The following is a 20,468-nucleotide window of genomic DNA, read 5'->3' on the forward strand; positions in this document are numbered from 1 at the left end:
TGATTGATATTTAAAGAGAAGTGCAACAAATTATGGAGTTAGAGGGATACAGTAAGGGCCTCTCTTAAGACGAGCAGGAGGACTCTCTAAGTAGGTGAGAGTTGAGCAGAGAGACCAGGAGGAAGTGAGGACATGGGCCCCACAAGAATCTGGGGAAAGAGTAATCCAGGTAGAGGAGATGGCACGTGTAAAGGCCCTGAGGTGGTTTATTAATTTCCTTTGACAGCCATAATACATTACTACAAATTGGGTGGCTTGAAACAACAGGAATTAATTTTCTTACACTCTGGAGGCCAGAAATTCAGCGTGGAGGCATCAGCTGGGCTATACATTCTCTGAAGATCTCTGGGGGAGGATCCTTACCTCCTCCAACTTCCAGAGGCTCCAGGCATTCTTTGGCTTGTGGCTGCGTCACTCCAGTTTCTGCAATATCTTCAGATGGCCTTATTCCCTGTGCCTGCATCTACTTCTTTTTTTTTTTTTTTTTCTTTTTTTTTTTTTTGAAACAGAGTCTCACTGCGTGTCCCAGGCTGGAGTAGAGTGGCGCGATCTTGGCTCATGGCAACCTCCACCTTCTGACTTACAGGCACACGCCACAACACCCAGCTAAATTTTTTTGTATTTTTAGTAGAGACAGGGTTTCTTTTTTTTTTTTTTTTTTTTTTTTGAGACGGAGTCTGGCTCTGTCGCCCAGGCTGGAGTGCAGTGGTGCGATCTCGGCTCACTGCAAGCTCCGACTCCCGGGTTCACGCCATTCTCCTGCCTCAGCCTCCCGAGTAGCTGGGACTACAGGCGCCCACAACCGCGCCCGGCTAATTTTTTTGTATTTTTAGTAGAGACGGGGTTTCACCGTGGTCTCGATCTCCTGACCTTGTGATCCGCCCGCCTCGGCCTCCCAAAGTGCTGGGATTACAGGCGTGAGCCACCGCGCCCGGCCAGAGACAGGGTTTCACCAAGTAGACCAGAGTGGTCTCGAACTCCTGACATTGGGCAATCCACCTGCCTCAGCCTCCCAAAGCACTGGGATTACAGGCATGCGCCACCAAGCCCAGCCCTCCTCCTCTATGTCTTATAAGGACACTTGATGTTGCATTTAGGTACCACCCTAATCCAGGATAGTCTCATCTTGAGACCCCTCACTTCTGCAAAAACATTTTCTAAATTACGTCACATTCGCAGGTTCTGAATGTACATTTTAGCATCTACCATTCAACTCATTACAAATGGGATGGGCTTTGCATGTGCAGAGAAAGTCAGGAAAGCTAGGATCGCTGGAAGAAAGAGAGCAGAGGAGGCAGGGAGGAAATGCTATCAAAGGCTGGACAAAGGCCAGACAGGTGTGATTTTACAGACTGCGGGAGGACTGCAAATTTTATTCTAAGTGAATTGGAAAGCCAGAGAGGATTTTGAACAATATGCAACCACACAATCTGCACGTGCTTATTCGTAGGAGCTCTATTTGCAATAGCTGAAAACTGGGGAAAAAAAAATCCCTTAAGAAAGGAATAAACTGTGATTCACCCATACCATGAAACGCTGCTCAGCAATAGAGGGCCAACTACTAAAACGCAACAGGCAAGGTGCAGTGGCTCACGCTTGTAATCCCAGCACTTTGGGAGGCCTAGGCGGGTGGATCACCTGAGGTCAGGAGTTCGAGACCAACCAGATCAACATGGTGAAACCCTGCTCTATTAAAAATATAAAAAATTGGCCAGGCACGGTGGCTCAAGCCTGTAATCCCAGCACTTTGGGAGGCCGAGACGGGCGGATCACGAGGTCAGGAGATCGAGACCATCCTGGCGAACACGGTGAAACCCCGTCTCTACTAAAAAATACAAAAAACTGGCCGGGCGCGGTGGCTCAAGCCTGTAATCCCAGCACTTTGGGAGGCCGAGTCGGGCGGATCACGAGGTCAGGAGATCGAGAACATCCTGGTTAACACGGTGAAACCCCGTCTCTACTAAAAATACAAAAAACTAGCCGGGCGAGGTGGCGGGCGCCTGTAGTCCCAGCTACTCAGGAGGCTGAGGCAGGAGAATGGCGTAAACCCGGGGGGCGGAGCTTGCAGTGAGCTGAGATCTGGCCACTGCACTCCAGCCTGGGCGACAGAGCGAGACTCCGTCTCAAAAAAAAAAAAAAAAAAAAAATACAAAAAACTAGCCGGGCGAGGTGGCGGGCGCCTGTAGTCCCAGCTACTCAGGAGGCTGAGGCAGGAGAATGGCGTAAACCCGGGGGGCGGAGCTTGCAGTGAGCCGAGATCGCGCCACTGCACTCCAGCCCGGGCGACAGAGCGAGACTCCGTCTCAAAAAAAAAAATATATATATATATATTAAAAATTAGCCAGGCGTGGTGATGGGTGCCTGTAATCCCAGCTACTCAGGAGGCTGAAGGAAGAGAATCTCTTGAACCCAGGAGGCAGAGGTTGCAGTGAGCTGAGATCGTACCATTGTACTCTAGCCTGGGTGACAAAGCAAGACTCCATCTCAAATAAATATATATATATATATATATAAAACTAGCCAGACATGGTGGCATGCAGCTGTAGTCCCAGATACTGGAGGCTGAGGCGGGAAGATCCCTTGAGCCCAGGAGTTCGAGGCCGCAGTAAGCCAAGATTGTCCTACTGCACTCCAGTCTGGAAGACAGAGCAAGACCCTCTGTCTTGCTAAAAACATAAAATACAACAAAACAGAAAAGCAGAGAAACACACAACACTTTGGATGAATCTCAACATAGCCTGATTGAAAGAAGCCAATCTTGGCCGGGTGTGGGGCTCATGCCTGTAATCCCAGCACTTTGGGAGGCTGAGGCGGGTGGATGACCTGAGGTCAGGAGTTCGAGACCACCCTGACCAACATGTTGAAACCCCGTCTCTACTAAAAATATTAAAAAATTAGCCAGGTGTGGTGGTTGGCGCCTGTGATCCCAGCTACTCAGGAGGCTGGGGCAGGGGAATCACTTGAACCCAGGAGACAGAGGTTGCGGTGAGCCAAGATTGTACCATTGCACTCCAGCCTGAGCAACAAAAGTGAAACTCTATCTCAAAACAAAAAAGAAAGAAGCCAATTTCAAAGGTACCACTAATATGATCCATTTATACGATATTCTCCAAGAGTGACAAAACCATGCTGTGGGAGGAGAGATCAGTGTTGCCAGGGGTTAGGGAAGGGTGTTAGAATAAAAGGGGCAGCATAGAAGGTTTTGGGGGTGATAGAACTGTTTTGTATTGTGGTGGTTGCTTATGTTACAATTCTAATTATGATAGTGGTTACCTATGTTAAAATTTTTATTGAACTGAACTCTGAAAATGTTCAATTTTATTGCATGATCCTGTAAACACTAAAATTACATACATATAATTTTATACATATATGTGTAAATAAATAATTATATGCACACACACAATGTCCATAAATAAATAGTATTGTTTAAAGACACACTGGTGTCAAACCAAAGTGGTACCTTGAAGTAACCAGAAGGTTTGAAAGAGAACTGGAAGAGGGACTCAATTTCTGCCTGTTCAGTTCAAAGGCGTCTTTGATGTTACTCGCAGGAAACGCTACTGTTAAGTGTTTCAAGTCTGGGGAAGCAATGCACTTACCACACCCTCATATCCTCGTCAATCCTTATTTTTATGAGTTTCGTAGTAAGTATAGAGTCTGGAAATGTCACAGAGGGAAGCGATCATCAATGTCAGTTCCTCTCTTTGATGACTTGTGAGGCACAGAGGCGGGTGATCTCTGCAAGTCCCAGCGAGTGGTTCAGAGTTAAACTGGTTCCCAGATTTCCTGACTCTTCCCAGTGGGCATGAAATGCCTGTGTTTCTAAACGCTCCTACAGCCTTTGAGAAGGCTCCTTAGGCACTTAGAGTTCCTTCTAAACTGATGCAGGCCCCTAATCCTGGCTTTCATCTCCTTGGGCCAAGGACAGCATTGTGTAGGCTTCCAACCATCGTCATGAGGTGTGAGTCCTAACTGGCTCCACACCTGTAGGAGGTAATGCGTAACAGGGAATGGTGGAACTGGTATTTCCATCCACTCAAGCAAATAAATGAAAACCAACAAGCTCTCGCCACTGGGGAAAATAATCCACAGAAACCACAAAAACATTACTAAAGGAGTTGTTAGTAATGTATAAATGAACAGGTTCCCAAAATTTAAAAGAAAAATGGAGTCACCCTACATAACTTTCAATGTGCTCAACATGCCCCTCAAAACTGAAAAGGAGGCTGGGTGCTCATGCCTGTGATCGCAACCCTTTGGGGGGCCAAGGCGGGAGGATCGCTTAAGAGTTTGAGACCAGCCTGAGCAACTTAGAAAGACTCTGTTTCGGCCGGGCGCGGTGGCTCAAGCCTGTAATCCCAGCACTTTGGGAGGCCGAGACGGGCGGATCACGAGGTCAGGAGATCGAGACCATCCTGGTTAATACGGTGAAACCCCGTCTCTACTAAAAAGTACAAAAAACTAGCCGGGCGAGGTGGCGGGCGCCTGTAGTCCCAGCTACTTGGGAGGCTGAGGCAGGAGAATGGCGTGAACCCGGGAGGCGGAGCTTGCAGTGAGCTGAGATCTGGCCACTGCACTCCAGCCTGGGCGACAGAGCGAGACTCTGTCTCAAAAAAAAAAAAAAAAGAAAGACTCTGTTTCTACAAACAATTTAAAAATTAGCCAGGTGTGGTGGTGTGCACCTGTAGTCCCAGCTACCTGGGAGGCTGAGATGGGAGGATTGCTTGAGCCCAGGAGTTTGAGGCTGTAGTGAGCTATGATCACGCCACTGCACTCCAGCCCAGGCAACAGAGCAAGACCTTTTCTCAAAAAAGAAAAATTGAAGCCAGGCACGGGGACTCACACCTGTAATCCCAGTACTTTGGAAAGCCGAGGCAGGCAGATCACTTGAAGTCAGGAGTTCGACACCAACCTGGCCAACATGGTGAAACCCTATCTCTACTAAAAATACAAAAATTAGCCAGGCCTGGTGGCATGCACCTGTAATCCCAGCAACTCAAGAGGCTGAGGCAGGAGATTCGCCACTGCACTCCAGCCTGGGCGACAGAGCAAGACTCTGTCTCAAAAAAAAAAAAAATTGAAATTGAAATCCAACATCCTGGGTTGAGCTGACCCATAGAAGCTTTTTGTTAATAGCCCAAAACTGGAAAAAACAAAATATTCCTCGAGAAGTGAATAGCTTTCAGTATTACGTTATGGCAAACCACTAGGTAAAACTGTGATGTCTTCAATAACAGAGCAGGTACTGATGGAGTCTCCAAGCTTTGGAGATGTCATTGGAAGAACTCAGACTATTTGTGTGTGTGTATTGACTACTTCTGGCTACTATTAATAATGAGAGAGATGTACTGTAGCAAGTGGAGATGGAAAGGAATAGAATTACATCAATGAGGCTGGGCCTGGTGCCTCACACCTGTAATCCCAGCACTTTGGGAGGCTGAGGCCAGTGGATTGCCTGAGCTCAGGAGTTCGAGACCAGCCTGGAGCTCAGGAGTTGGAGACCAGCCTGGGCAACACTGTGAAACACTGTCTCTACTGAAATACAAACAATTAGCAGGGCGTGGCAGTGGGCACCTGTAGTCCCAGCTACTCAGGAGGCTGAGGCAGGAGAATTGCTTGAACTTGGGAGGGGGAAGTTGCAGTGAGCCGAGATCACACCACTGCCCTCCATCCTGGGTGAGACAGTGAGACTCTGTCTCAAAAAAAAAAAAAAAAAAAAAAAAAAGAATTATATCAAGGGAGGCTCTTTCTCCATGCAGGCTACAGTTGAAATGAACTGACTGTGGTGATTCAGGGCCTCACAGGGCTTCAAAGCAAAACATCTCCTGCACCCACAAAATGAAGCATCCATGCAAGATGGCTCTGCTGAGGCAGCGGGTTCTCAGCAGCTTCCCACTTGGCACTCTCTTCTAGACCGTGAGAGTCAACCCAGGAGCAAGAGTACTGCCTCCCCTCGCAACTCTGCTTTTCAGAAAGCTAAGAGTAGCTGTCACTATGATAAGAGAATACCGCCGGGCGCGGTGGCTCATGCCTGTAATCCCAGCACTTTAGGAGGCCAAGGCGGGCGGATCACGAGGTCAGGAGATCGAGACCATCCTGGCCAACGTGGTGAAACCCTGTCTCTACTAAAAATACAAAAATTAGCTGGGTGTGGTGGCCCACGCCTATAATCCCAGCTACTCGGGAGGCTGAGGCAGGAGAATGGCTTGAACCCAGGTGATGAAGGTTGCGGTGAGCCGAGATCACACCATAGCACTCCAGCCTGGGCAACAAGAGCGAAATTCTGTCTCAAAAAAAAAAAAAGAAAGAAAGAAAGAAAAGATGAGAGAATACCAAGGTCCAGGCATAGAGGCTGTAAGCCTGGCCTGCTTTGGCACAGTCTTTTGACTGTGATTATTTGACATTAAATAAACAATCTCAGCGGGGAGCAATGGCTCATGACTGTAATCCTAGCACTTTGGGAGGCTGAGGCGGGTGGATTACTTGAGGTCAGGAGTTCAAGACCAGCTTGGCCAACTAGTGAAAGCTCATCTCTACTAAAAATACAAAAATTAGCCTGGCATGATGGCGCATGCCTATAATCCCAGCTACTCGGGAGGCTGAGGCAGGAGAATCGCTTGAACCAGGGAGGCAGATATTGCAGTGAGCCAAGATCGCGCCACTGTACTCTAGACTGGGTGACAAAGGGAAACTCCATCTCAGAAAAATAAAATAAAATAAAATAAAATAAATAAAATAAAATAAAATAAAATAAAAACAATTTTGGCCGGGAGCAGTGGTTCATGCCTGTAATCCCAGCACTTTGGGAAGCCAAGGCAGGGGAATCAATTGAGCCCAGGAGTTTGAGAATTGGCCTAGGCAACAAAGTGAGACACAATCTCTGCAAAAAATTTAAAAAATTAGCCGAGCATGGGGGTGCATGCCTGTGGTCCCAGACACATGGGAGCCTGAGGTATGAGGATCCCTTGAGCCCACAAGGTTGAGGCTGCAGTGAGCCATATTCACATCACTGCAGTCCAGCCTGAGTAACAGAGGAAGACCCTATCTCAAAAAAAAAAAATCCCCCAAATTTGTGTCATGAGCCCACTCAAAATTGTACCAGCAAGAAATTAGATGAGAAAGCTTCAGAAATGGCCTTGGGGCATAGAAAACAATGAAGGGCCCTGCTAGAGGACAAAACCAAGGACCATGGAGGACAATGGACAAAGGACTTACTCTCTGGCAATGCTGCCCTTCAAGGAGTCTTCACAATTTCTGCCTAATAAAATTTGTATTTGTTTTGTTTTGCTTTTTACAGACTGGGTCTTTCTCTGGCGCCCAGGCTGGAGTACAGTGGCACAATCATAGCTCACTGCAGTCTCAATCTCCTGGGCTCAAGCAATCCTCCCATCTCAGCCTCCTGAGTAGCTGGGACCACAGGCACACACCATCACACCCAGATAATGTTTTGTTTCTTTTGTAGAGATGGGGTCTCACTATGTTGCCCAGGCTGTTCTCAAACTCGTGGCCTCAAGCAGTCCTCCAACCTCAGTTTCCCAAAGTGCTGGGATTACAAGCATGAACCACTGCACACCTAGTTAATTTCTGCATAATGAAAATTTCATATTGCAATTCATTGACTTTTGTGTATTTCCCATGCTTCCATTGAAGTTGGGGTTTTTTATTGTTTGGGAAATTGGGGGCAGAGGGGTTTGTTTGTTTGTTTGACTATGGTTTTATCATTTATACTACATGTAGACTAGAGGGAGCTTTCTAAGTTTGTAGGCCACCACCAGACCATGAGAAACCATACCAGAGCTCAATGGAGGAATGTTATATTTCAAACTGGACCAGTGAGTGGATGAGTCATGACTAGATGAGTCATGACACATCTAGACTATGTCTCTTAGATAGGGATGGTCTGTGTATGAGAATAAGGAGGTGCACGTACATTGTATGCAGTGGTACTAGTTCATCTAGTTCTGCCTGTTTAGAGAGAGGTGATTTAGATATTTCAGAACCAAGATATCTACAAGAGAAATAAACTCTTATCTTGCCAACTCAATGTTGCTAACTGGCTGCCTTTCATTGCGTATCTCTTTTAACTTAATTTCTATTTTTAGTTGTGGCAAAATACACGTAACATAAACACTACCAGTAGGGTCATTTTTAAGTCTCAGTGGCATTAAATACATTCACACTGTTGTGTAACCATGACCACCACCCATTATCAGGACTCTTCCATCTTGCGAAAGTGAAACTCCATACCCATTAAACACTCACTCCCCATTCTCATCTCCCTCAGGCCATGGTAACTCGTGTTCTACTTTCTGTCTCTATGAATTTGAATGCTCTGGGTACCTCATAGAAGTAGAATTATCTGGGTACCTCATAGAAGTAGAATTATACAGTACTTCTTATTTTGTTATTGGCTTATCTCACTTAGCGTACTATCCTCCAGGCTCATCTATGTCGTGTCAGAATTTCCTTCTTCTTAAGAATGAATAATATGGCCGGTCACGGTGGCTCATGCCTGTAATCTCAGCACTTTGGGAGGCCGAGGCGGGCGGATCACGAGGTCAGGAGATCGAGACCATCCTGGCTAACACGGTGAAACCCCGTCTCTACTAAAAAATGCAAAAAACTAGCCGGGCAAGGTGGCGGGTGCCTGTAGTCCCAGCTACTCGGGAAGCTGAGGCAGGAGAATGGCGTAAACCCAGGAGGCGGAGCTTGCAGTGAGCTGAGATCCAGCCACTGCACTCCAGCCTGGGCGACAGAGAGACTCTGTCTCAAAAAAAAAAAAAAAAAAGAATGAATAATATTCCGTTGTATGGTGGTATGTACTACACCATGTCTTATTTATTCATCCATCCACTGAAGGGCAGTTGGGTTGCTTCCAACTTTTTTGGCTATTGTGAATAATGTTGCTCTGAATATGGGTGTACAAATACCTCTTCAAGAGCTTGCTTTCAGGTTTTTTGGATGTATACCCAGAAGTAGAATTGCTAAATCATATGCTAAATCCATTTTTAACTTTTTGAGGAACCACCTGTATTCATCCATTCTCATGCTACTGATAAAGACATACCTGAGACTGGGAAGACAAAAAGGTTTAATTGGGCTTACAGTTCCAATGGCTGGGGAGGTCTCAGAATCACGACAGGAGGCAAAAGGCACTTCTTACATGGCAACGGCAAGAGAAAATGAGGAAGACACAAAAGTGGAAACCCCTGATAAAACCCCGTCTTTACTAAAAATACAAAAATTAGCTGGATGTGGTGGCACACACCTGTAATCCCAGCTACTCGGGAGGCTGAGGCAGGAGAATTGCTTGAACCAGGAGGTGGTGGTTGCAGTGAGCCGTGATCATGCCACTGTACTCTAGCATGAGTGACACAGAGTGAGACTCCAAAAAAAAAAAAAAGAAAAAGAAAAAAACCCACACAGGTTTATTATCTCAAAGTGTTTATAGATCAGGAATCTTAGTTGGGGCACAGCTACTCACAGGCTGCAATCAAAAAGCTGGCCAGAGCTGCGGTCTTATCTGAAGGTTCAAGTGGGTAAGGACCCTTTTTCTAGTTTACTTTTGTGGTTTTAGCATGAATTAAGTTACTTGAAAACTGTTGGACTAAGGGCCACTTCCTCACTGGATGTTGGCTGTAGGCTACACTCAGTTTCTTGCCTCTCCAAATAGGCTGTTGGCTTCATCAAAGCCAGCAAGAGAGAGATTTTGCTACCAAGAAAGATGCCAGGATCTTTGTAATACAATCATGGAAATGGCATCCACTCAACATTTTGATATTCTACTGGTCAGAAGCAAGTTACTCAAGAGAAGGGAATTATATGAAGTCATGACTACCGGGAGGTGGGATCATTGGGGGCCATCTTAGAGGTTCCCTGCCGTACTGTCTGCTCTTCTGTATTTTAGGGCTCCAGTGCCTGACCACTTGCTTCCCCAACTTCTAGCATCACCTTCTCTCCTTCTAGTACTAGAAAGGCATTCTCCTCCCACCTTATCCTTATAGTAAACTTTACCCTCGCTTTCCATGTGACCATGATGACAATCATTTCAAGGGAATGTGATTTATGGGAAAGTGGCAAGGATTTCAACACACACATTTGTTTAGGCTGGGTGCAGTGGCACATCCCTGTAATCCCAGTGCTTTGGGAGGCCAAGGCAGGAGAATTACTTGAGCCCAAGAGTTCCAGATCAGCCTGGGCAATGTAGTGAGATGCCATCTCTTTTTTTAAAAAATTAGCCAGGTGTTGTGTTGTGTGCCTGTAGTCCCAACTAACTACCCAGGAAGTTGAAGCAGGAGGAGCCCTTCAACCCAGGTGTTTGAAGCTGCAGCGAGCTATGAATGCATCACTGCACTCCAGCCCGGGTGACAGAGTGAGACCCTGTCTCTTTAAAAAAAAAAAAAAAAATCGGCCGGGCGCGGTGGCTCAAGCCTGTAATCCCAGCACTTTGGGAGGCCGAGGCGGGCGGATCACAAGGTCAGGAGATCGAGACCACAGTGAAACCCCGTCTCTACTAAAAATACAAAAAATTAGCCAGGCGCGGTGGTGGGCGCCTGTAGTCCCAGCTACTCAGGAGGCTGAGGCAGGAGAATGGCGGGAACCTGGGAGGCGGAGCTTGCAGTGAGCCGAGATCGCGCCACTGCACTCCAGCCTGGGCAACAGCGTGAGACTCCGTCTCAAAAAAAAAAAAAAAAAAAAAAAATCTGTTTAGAATTTTCAAAATAGTATCCTTGTGAGAGTCATATAATCATGTATATGTTTAAATATGCAGAATGAGCAGCAGAAATAGAAAACAGAGATGCAAGGAGAAACATTGTAAAGGCAAGGCACAGATGTCTACATGAAAAGTTAGAGTTATATGAGATGATGACTCAGTTTCCCCAGCATGATCAGAAGAGTATTGATGGGGAGAGTTTCCCTTAGGCTTGGCCTATTTTCTTCTTAGGCAATTCTACTTGTAAGTGTATCAACTGGATTCAACAGGAAGTGGAAGACACACTGCTTCTGGATAATTTGGGGGAAGTTTTTCAAAGGGGCTCTTTGTAACGATGTGCACAAAGTTAAGGGCTGGTGCAGCACCCCAGAGCTAGCAACACTGGGGAGCTGTTAACACTTACTAATGCCTGGTGGTGCAGGGAAGAGAATGCTTACAGATGCCCAGAGAAAGTGGCTTTGTAGAAGGGCCTATGGCCCCTAGTGAAGACAGCAGCCAACTACAGCAACCAGGCATCTGGTATCTCTATAGTCTCCCTGACCTTTCTTTCCTTCTGACCTCCATCTCCTGACAGTGCCTCCAATTGGCCAAACCCAACCAGAAAACCAGAGGGTGCCAAGCTCATCAATGTGGTCCATATAGGTTGGTCTCCCGAGACAGCAAGCAAAGTAGACCTTTTGGGACAAATAGAAAACACAGCACATAAAGCACTGCGCATATCATATTTTCCTGGAGAATTTTATGGTGTCAGCTTCATCATCAGTGTTCAGCAAACTTTCCTTTTTCTAATTCCACAAAGTATAAAGGTAGGTTATTGATTGAAGATCTTTCTTCTTTTTCAATGTAAGCATTCACAGCTATGAATTGCCCTCTGGGCCCTGCTTTTGCTGCATCCCATAAGTTTTAGTATGCTTTGTTTTCATTTTCATTCATCTCAAAGTACTTTCCAATCTAACATAATTTCTTCTTTGACCTCCTGGTTAAGAGCGTGTTGTTTCATTTCTGCATAGTTATAAAGTTTTGTTCTGTTACTGATTTCTTATTTTATTCCATTGTAGTCAAAGATACTTTGGATTATTTCAATCCAACATCAGCATCTAATTAAACAAAAGTGAACCACTAAAGCACAATGAGACACCACTTTACATCTATTAGGATTGATATGATTTTTGAAAACATAAAATAGGCCAGGCACAGTGGTTCAGGCCTGCAATCCCAGCACTTTGGGAGGCCAAGATGGCAGATCATGAGATCAGGAGTTCAAGACGATCCTGGCCAACATGGTGAAACCCCCTCTCTACTAAAAATACAAAAATTAGTCGGGTGTGGTGGCACGCACCTGTAGTCTCGCTACTCAGGAGGCTGAGGCAGGAGAATCACTTGAACCTGGGAGGCGGACCCTGCAGTGAGCCAAGATTGTGCCACTGCACTGCAGCCTGGGCAACAAAGCAAGACTCTGTCTCACAAAAAAAAAGAAAAAAAGAAAAAGATTAAAAAAAAAAAAAACTACTTATTAGTGTGACAAAATAAAAGAATGCTGAGGACAGTGTCAGTCCAGATCAATGCTACTAGACACAACCTTCCACAGTCCACCCTCAAGGAGCTGCCTTAATAGCACCCTCCACTGGTGCACATCAGACACTGCAGACCACCATACATTGCAGTCAAGTCCAGGAATTGAGACAAAAGAAAAAGCATCCATTCCTGAGCTTATGCCAAGTCTCAGGCACTATTAGTTGACAAAGTCTATCTCATTTAAGGCATGGGAGTGAACCCTGTTTACCAGATGGGACAACTGAGTCTGTGGAGGTACACATGCTAATAAAAACCCTAGAGTGTCTGGGCTCAGTGGCTCACATCTGTAATCCCAGCATTTAGGGAAGCCAAGACAGGAGGCTCACTTGGGGCCAAGAGTCTGAGATCAGCCTGGGCAACAGAGTGAGCCCCTATCTGTACAAAATTAGAATTTTCAAAATTAATCGCGCACAGTGGTGAACACCTGTAGTCCCAACCATGTGGGAGGCTGAAGAGGGAGGATCACTTAAGCCCAGGAGCTGGAGGCTGCAGTGAGCCATCATTGTGCCACGGCACTCCAGCCTTGGCAACAAAGCAAGAACCTATCTCCAAAAGAAAAAAAAACTAGAATAGCATGAAACGTAAACCAGGTTTTTGTTTGTTTGTTTATTGTTTTGTTTTGTTTTGAGACTGAATTTCACTCTTGTCTCCCAGGCTGGAGTGCAATGGCGCCATCTCAGCTCACTGCAACTTCCACCTCCCGAGTTCAAGCGATTCTCCTGCCTCAGCCTCCCCAGTAGCTGGAATTACAGGCGCACATCATCACGCCCGGCTAATTTTTGTATTTTTATTAGAGACAGCGTTTCACCACATTCGCCAGGTTCGTCTCCAACTCCTGACCTCAGGTAATCTACCTGCCTCGGCCTCCCAAAGTGCTGGGATTACAGGCGTGAGCCACTGTGCCCTGCCAAGCAGGTTCTTATTTAAAAACACCGCGGCTCCGCGCCAGGCTCCTCCTCAGAGCCACCCTCACTTCCTTGTTCCTCAGAGTGTATACCACAGGGTTCAGCAGTGGCGTCACCACCGTGTAGAACACGGCCACCAGGCGGTCCTGGTCGGGGTTGGCCCCGGACTCCGGACGCAGGTAGACGATGGAGGCGCAGCCAAAATGTACCACGACCACGGTGACGTGGGCCGCGCAGGTAGAAAAGGCCTTGCGCCGGCCAGCTGCGGAGGGAATCCTCACGATGGCTGCCACGATGAAGGCATAGGAGAGGAGGATGAGGACGAAGGAGATCAGCACCACCAGGACGCTCAGGAAAAAGATGCCCAGCGCCTTGTGGGTGCTCTCGGCGCAGCTGAGCTTCAGCACCGGGGCAATGTCGCAGAAGAAGTGCTCCACGCGGTCTCCGCGGCAAAAGGGGGATGAGAAGATCATGCTGGTCTCGATCAAGGCCACCAAGAACCCACAGCAGAAAACCAGGGTTCCCAGGCAGAGGCAAGCGGTGGGTCTCATGATCATAGAGTAGCGCAGGGGGTGGCAGATGGCCACATAGCGATCATAACCCATCAGGGTAAGGAGGAAGCATTGACTGCATCCCAGACCCAGGAAGAAAAACATCTGAGCCCGACAGCCAGGGATGGAGATGGCCTGGCTCTCCATCAGCAGATGAGCCAGCATGTTGGGGATGGTGACCAGCGTGTAGCAGGTCTCTGAGAGGGACAGCACCGCCAGGAAGCGGTACATGGGAGTGTGGAGCAACCTGTCCGTATGGATGATGGTGACAATGGTGACGTTGCCACCGAGGGTGACCAGGTAGGTGAGGAAGAACAGGGTGAAGAGTGTGGTCTTCAGGTGTGGGAGGCTGGAGAATCCCACCAGCAGGAATTCTGTCACCAGCCGGGTCCCATTTTCCTGCTGCTTGTAAAGAGACAGAGAGGAGACAACAGAATGGGTAAAACAGAGTGATTCATAAGGGTCTGCAATGCATCAGGTAGCAGTGGGGAAAGAAAATCATTCCTGGCCAGGCACAGTGGCTCACGCCTGCAATCCCAGCACTTTGGGAGGCCCAGGTGGGTGGATCACCCAAGGTCAGGAGTTCAAGACCAGCCTGGCCAACACGGTGGAATCCCATCTCTACTACAAATACAAAAAACTTAGCTGGGTGTGGTGGTGGGCACCTGTAATCCCAGCTACTTGGGAGGTTGAAGCAGGAGAATCGCTTGAACCCAGGAGGCGGAGGTTGCAGTGAGCTGAGATCATGCCACTGCACTCCGGCCTGGGTGACTGAGTAAAACTCCATCTCAGAAAAATAATAATAGTAGTAATTCCTGTTTTGCAAAAACCGAAAGGGACACTCAGAAACATAAGTCCTTTGTTTTCCTAAGAGTCACACAACTAGCAAGTGACTCTTCCACAGATAAGAAAATCAGAGGAATGTATGAGAAAATGATATTTGGTATGTGGAAGGAAAATGGTAAGTTTGAATTTCCCAAGAAACAGATGCTTGATAAGGATTCAAGAGAAAACATCCTATGTAGAAGATGATTTCAAATGACATGCGTAGGGAAGTGGGAAGTGAAACAAGCAAGGTAAACAGCCAATTCAACGCACATCACCAAGGAAGGTACTGCCGTGGGCCACTGGAATTTAATCTTATGCGCAGAACCCTTGGACGTGTCCAGGAATATACACTTCTGTGTTTTTCTACCTGAGGTATGAGGGAGCTTGGGAATATATCTTCTCAGTCCCATTAGCCACTGGTTGAAGGTTTCTCTCAGGAGGCATTAAAGTGCCAGCACATGCCGCTTGCCATGTCTACAGAAAATTCAAAGTCTGGCTGCTGAGCAAGAAAACTAAGAGCCATGGGGATGTAGGTGAGAATTTTACAGGGTCTGCTATAGTTCCATGTGAAAACGAATATCTGTCCAGGCACAGTGGCTCATGCCTGTAATCCTAACACTTTGGGAAGCCAAGGCAGTTGGATCACTTGAGGCCAGGAGTTCAAGACCAGCCAGACAAACATGGTAAAACCCCATCTCTACTAAAAATACAAAAATTAGTCAGGTGTGGTTGTGTGTGCCTGTAATCCCAGCTACTCAGGAGGCTGAGGCAAGAGAATTGCTTGAACCCAGGAGGTGGAGGTTGCAGTGAGCTAGGATCATGCCACTATACTGCAGCTTGGACAACAAAGCAAGACTCTGTCTCAAAAAAATGAAAAACCTTAGGAAGGCAAATCTGAAATGAACCAAATAACACTTTCAGGAGAGTGAGGTCGGCAAGATTGTGGAATAGAAGTTTTCTGTCTTTACTTACTTCACCTACCGGAAATCCGCTGGCAACTCTTCAAAGTCAAGAATTCTATCATTAATATCAAGACCTTGGGAGTGAGGCTGAGATGCCCCCTCATACTGAAGAGCCAAAAAAAAAAAAAACAGTCATGGTGAAACAGTAAGAGGAATGGTTCTCTCTGACTACACTGCCCCTCCCTGGGGCCAGCAGGACACCATATGCTGAGAGTTCTCCTGGACCCATGGTTTTTGCAGTAGAAGGGATGAGTTGGAAGTGAGCATTCAGCTTCTCTACCATTCTGGGATGCTTCACGGGTAGCTTGCTCCTATCTCGTCCCACTTGAGATGCTGGGAATGCCGGCATGGCTGGACACCAGGGGTCAGTTGGGTCAAAGAACAGCGGAGAAGGGGCTCACAGGAACCAGTTCATGGGTTTTGGTGCTTGCTCTGCATCCCCACCAACAGAGGTGCCGATATGGTTAGGGTATTTGTCCCCACCCAAATCTCACGTTGAATTATAATCCCTAATGTTGGAGGTGGGGCTTAGTGAGAGGTGTTTGGGTCATGGAGGCAGATCCCTCATGGCTTGCTGCTGTTCTCACAATAGTGAGTGAGTTCTTGCAAGATCTGGTCATTTAAAAGTAAGGAGCAATCCCACCCCACTCTCTCTCTTGCTCCTGCTTTTGTGATGTGAATTGCCTGCTTTCATTCTGCCTTTCACCATGAGTAATGCTTCCTGAGGCCTCCCCAGAAGCAAAGCAGATGACGCCATGAAGCATGCTGGCACCATGCTTCCCGTACAGCCTGCAGCACTCTCAGCCAATTTAACCTCTTTTCCTCATGAATTACTCAGTCTCAGGTATTTCTTGATAGCAATGCCAAGAATGGCTTACTACACTTGACACACCATAGAAACTAGCAAACAGCATCATGTGCAAGAAACATGGTGCATGTTGTTGTTCCTAATAACATTACCACCCAGCCAGGGAAAACAACATCCAACCATGCCTGATCAGAGACAACTGAAGAGCCCAGCCAGCAGCCACACATGATGGCAGAGTCCAGCCAGTGCCCTTACAAGACTGTGGAGCACATTCAGAAAAATCACTCAACCTCAGAGAACAGGAAGCAACTCAGCCCAGTTAGAGAACCCCACAGCAAAGTCTGCCTGTCCAGAGTTTCAACCAGCCAGCCCATCCAAAATTCCTAAACTAAATAATAAAGGTCTACCACAACCAAATTACACCTGCAAAGGCTGGAAAGGATGGCTATCTCCTCAAATATAAAAGCGACTACATAGGACACAGGTTTATGTTTAAAAAAAAAATGACACTACTAGAAAAAAAAAATAAAGCTCCAGTAACAGACCCAGAAGAAAAGGAAATCTATAAAATGCCTGAAAATGAATTCACAATGATTCTCTAAAAGTTCAGGAGTCTAAAAGAAAATACAGATAGAAAATTAAATGAAATTTGAAAAAACTCTATAAACAAAATTAGAAGTTTGGCAAAGAAGTACAAACAATTAGAACCACAAATAGAAATCCTAGAAAGAAAAAACCATAATAACCTAAATGAAAAGTTTGATACAAAGTAGGAGTAAGAGTGTAGAGATATTTTATTTCTGTGATCAAAGTTAAGTGGTTATCATCTTAAAATAATCTTTTAACACTATAAGATGTATTTTGCAAGCCTCATGGCAAGCACAAAGCAAAGGCCTATAACATACACAACAAATCAAAAGGAAGAAGTCAGAAATCAGTGTTCGCTTTGGCAGCACATAAACTAGAACTGGAATGATACAGGGATGATCGTGGCCCCTGCACAAAGATGACATGCACATTCTTTTTTTGCTGGGGGTTGGGGGGTGGAGTCTCGCTCTGTTGCCCAGGCTAGAGTGCAGTGGTGCGATCTCGGCTCACTGCAAGCTCTGCCTCCTGGGTTCATGCCATTCTCCTGTCTCAGCCTCCCGAGTAGCTGGGACTACAGGCACCCACCACCACGCCTGGCTAATTTTTTTGTATTTTTAATAGAGACGGGGTTTCACCGTGTTAGCCAGGATGGTCTCGATCTCCTGACCTCGTGATCCACCTGCCTCGGCCTCCCAAAGTGCTGGGATTACAGGCATGAGCCACCGCGCCCAGCGGACATGCACATTCTTGAAGCATCCCAACATAAAGCTTGTTTTAAAAGGAAGAAATCAAAACATACTACTAGAAGAAATCATTTAAGCACTAAGAAAAACAGTAAAAGAGGGAGAAACAAAAAGAATACATAAAATAACTGGAAAATAATCAGGAAAATGGCAATAGTAAGTCCTCACCTGTCAACAATTACCTTGAATGGACATGAATGACATTCTCCAATCAAAAAACATGGGGTGAAGGAATAGATAGAAAGGAGCACCCAATCATGTGCTGCCTACAAGAGACTTAATTCACCTGTAAGAAACTCAGAATGAAAGAGATGGGATGGAAAAAGATATTTTAGGGCTGAGCATGGTGGCTCACACCTGTAATCCAATGCTTTGGGAGGCCAAGGTGAGCAGATCACTTGAGGTAGGCATTCGAGACCAGCCTGGCCAGCATGGTGGAACCCCATCTCTACTAACAGTACAAAAATTAGCCGGGCATGGTGGCATATGCCTGTAATTTCAGCTACCAGGGAGGCTGAGGCAGGAGAATCACTTGAACCCAGAGGCAGAGGTTGCAGTGAGTTGAGATCACACCACTGCACTTCAGCCTGAGCGACAAAGCAAGACTCCGTCTCAAAAAAAAAAGAAAAGAAAGAAAAATATATTCTACCCAAAGGGAAGCCAAAAAACAGCAGGGATTATAATCCTTATGTCAGGGGAAAAAAAACAAAAACAAAACAAACTTTAAATAAAAAACTATAAAGAAACAAAGAAAAACATTATATAATGATAAAGGGATCAATTCAGCAACAGGATACAACAATCATAAATATATATGCACCCAACAATGGAAAACATAAATGTATAAAACACACTCCCTGAGGGATTCATGTCATGAAAAAGTACGAAGGTTTACTTCAAATCTTCAGAAACTGAAGTAAAATGAAACCCCAAGCCAAGAAACTCAGACTCCACTTAAGAAATCCAGATCTAGGCCCAGCGTGATGGCTCATGCCTATAACCCCAGCACTTTGGGAGGCCGAGGCGGGCAGATCACAAGGTCAGGAGTTTGAGGCCAGCTTGGCCAATATGGTGAAACCCCATCTCTACTAAAAATAGTCAGGTGTGGTGGCGCATGCCTGTAGTCCCAGCTACTCAGGAGGCTGAGACAGAAGAATTACTTGAACCTGGGAGGCGAAGTTTGCAGTGAGCTGAGATCAAGCCACTGCACTCCAGCCTGGGCAACATAGCAAGACTCTGTCTCAAAAAAAATAGAATCCAGATCTAATAAAAAGCATACTGGCAGACATGCCCTAAATATGTCTGAAATAGGCCTTTTCATGGTGAAGTAAACAACACCAAAGAGAAGAACAGAACCCTTTATAGAGACTGTGATAGAAAGTCAATCACATGGAAGACTGCACAGTGAAAAATAATGAGATATGACTATTTAAGAAGTATAATTACTTAACATGACAAAACATTGTTAAATTGAAACAAATTTATAGGCAAATCACAAACTAGAACAAAGTTGTGATAAATGTTTAACTCTTACAAATTAACAAAAACATGAGCCAGGCTCAGTGGCTCATGCCTACAATGCTAACACTTTTGAGAAGCCAAGACAGGCGGATTGCTTGAGCCCAACAGTTTGAGATCAGCCTGAGCAACATGGTGAAACCTCATCTCTACCAAAAAAAAAAAAAATATATATATATATAATATATATATTTATATATATATATATAAATTAGCCAGCCATGATGGCACGTGCTTGTAGTCCCAGCTACTCTGGAGGCTGAGGTGGGAGGATCACTTGAGCCCAGGAGATCAAAACTGCAGTTAGCCATGATTGCACCACTGCATCCAGCCTAGGTGACAGAGAGAGACCCTGAGAAAGAAAGAAGAAAGAAAAAGAGAGAAAGAGAGGAAAGAAGGAAGGAAGGAAGGAAGGAAGGAAGGAAGGAAGGAAGGAAGGAAGGAAGGAAGGAAGGAGCTGGGCGCGGTGGCTCACGCCTGTAATCCCAGCACTTTGGGAGGCTGAGGCAGGCGGATTACAAGGTCAAGAGATCAAGACCATCCTGGCCAACATGGTGAAACCCTGTCTCTACTAAAAACACAAAAATTAGCCAGGCATGGTGGCGGGCGCCTGTAATCTCAGCTGCTCAGGAGGCTGAGGCAGGAGAATCGCTTGAACCTGGGAGGTGGAGGTTGCAGTGAGCCGAGATGGCGCCACTGCACTCCAACCTGGCAACAAAGCGAGACTCTGACTCAAAAATAAATAAATAAATAAATAAGAAAGAAAGAAAGAAAGGGAGAGAGGGAGGAAAGAAGGAAGGAAGGAAGGAAGGAAGGAAGGAAGGAAGGAAGGAAGGAAGGAAGGAAGGAAGGAAGGAAACGAAAGGAAGAAAGAGAAAGAAAGGAAGGAAGGGAAGGGAAAGGAAAATGCGTGGGACCACTCCCCAACATTCATGGAGCTCAAATAAAGACCCATATACCATGTGACTGAATATTTACAGTTAAAAGTAAAGCTAATAAACAGTTAAGTAAAATATGCTCTAACTCATCACACTGACTGACAACCTTCATAACAACATGAACAAACAGACTTCAGTTTAGGATTTCTGCACTCTTTAGAGTTCCACTCCAGAATGTGATGCTGTGGAGAGCACTGTGTGCTCGTTTCTAGCCCATGTCCTATCCCCTTCTCTTCCCACCCCAGGTGTCACTTAGCACTGCAAGGGGCCTTGTGTGTATGTGTACAGCTATCCCAACCATGTATGTTCAAGATGCAGCTACACCCTCCATCAGC

At 46.1% G+C, this 20,468-nt stretch overlaps 1 pseudogene; it reads left to right on the plus strand.

The window, feature by feature from the left end:
• The first annotated feature begins 17,283 nt into the window (after positions 1 to 17,283).
• Positions 17,284 to 17,374, plus strand: LOC139360562 (U6 spliceosomal RNA; annotated as a pseudogene).
• The last annotated feature ends 3,094 nt before the right edge of the window (positions 17,375 to 20,468 follow it).

Source organism: Macaca nemestrina, chromosome 20 (assembly GCF_043159975.1).
Source record: "Macaca nemestrina isolate mMacNem1 chromosome 20, mMacNem.hap1, whole genome shotgun sequence".
Lineage (NCBI taxonomy): Eukaryota > Metazoa > Chordata > Mammalia > Primates > Cercopithecidae > Macaca > Macaca nemestrina.